Below are 1,449 nucleotides of genomic sequence, written 5' to 3'. Positions count from 1 at the left end.
CTGGTAAGGCTGAAAACAAAAATGCTTTACTCTAGTGTTTTCAAGCTTTATCCATCTCCATAAATTTCTATGTCCTGAGGCAAGTCCCGGTGTTTGCAGCTTTGCAGACCCTCGGTGCTGCTTGGCTGTGGAGCTGTCTAGAGCTCCTTGGCCTTGGAGCCGCAGCTGCTCACACGCCATTGCAAACTCCGGAGGCCTCAGTAACTCAAACCAAATGAATATACCTCCCTTCCTTAGCGTACCTTGTTCAGTAGCAAGATTCAGCTCTCTACCAAGCTTATCCCAGGATGACACATTAAGATTGCCAGAGACGGCAAACCAAGAAGCAATTGTGTCATTCTCAGCTAAAAACCTTTCCAAAGCGCTCCGTAACAGCTCATTAAGAGCCAGAAAAATCAGGTGTGATGTTGAAGCGCCCATTCTAAAATCCTATTCTTCCTTTTAGTTTCATTTTTAAACCGTCCACTTTGGTCGTAGCTATTCTTTCTTTAAACTGTCCACTTAGATTGTGGCTCTGACTTTAAACCGTCCGCTTTGGTCGCGGCCCTATTACCCCCACTCTCCCTTCTTCTAGCGGTGAGAGCAGAAAACCCACTTTTGTCGTGGATCCCCAGCCTTACCTGGGGACTGTCTGGTGCACCCCCTGACTGTAGCAAGTTGCGCTTCATGGAGGGATGACTTGCGACATCGGAGCTCTTCTCACGATGTTGCCGCTCCACATGTCGGGTTCTGAATCCTCTTTGGCCCCTCACTTGGTACCAAAGCTTGTCCCAGCGTCCTGGGTTTCGGCACCAGTTGGGGCGAACTCCCTTTCCAGCAGGAAGGAACAACCACCAGATGAGGATTCTTCCCAAATCACGCTTTATTGGAGCCTCTTGGTTAAAGGGAGAGCAGAAAGCTAGGAGCCCCAGCTCTGAGCTGTAGCTGATTATATAGGGAGTCTGCCTAGCAACCTTTGATACTTTGATACTTTAACTGCTTTTCTGGAGACCCACCTGCAGGAAAGAAAGCAGACATCCTTGTCAATTACAGACCACAAGGAAGTTCCCCTGCCTGTCAGGGGGAGTGTGGGCAGCTAGATCACAACTCACCCTGTTTTCTGGTGGAAGAACCGCAACCTTAATATTGAGTTATTTATCAAGCGAGGCCAGGGCCAAATGCCATCTTGTAATGGCAGCCATTCAAATCGGCTCCCAGCAGGATCTCATGCTATCTCTGTCCTCTGAGGGCACCAATCACACATGTACATATATACAGGAAAATACCCATAACATGTTGTCTTAGTCTTCTATTACTGTGGAAAAAAAAAAAAAACACCATGACCTGCTCATCTGTCTTGAGGCAGCATGGGCTGGGAGGGATGCCTTACACACACACACACACACACACACACACACACCCTGCCCATCAATGCCTGAGGCACGTGGTGTAATGATAAATGAAAAGAAA

This window comes from Alexandromys fortis, unplaced genomic scaffold (assembly GCF_014885135.2).
Source record: "Alexandromys fortis isolate MF-2015 unplaced genomic scaffold, M_Fortis_MF-2015_v1.1 scaffold_83, whole genome shotgun sequence".
Lineage (NCBI taxonomy): Eukaryota > Metazoa > Chordata > Mammalia > Rodentia > Cricetidae > Alexandromys > Alexandromys fortis.
Note: the sequence above shows the minus strand (reverse complement) of the source record.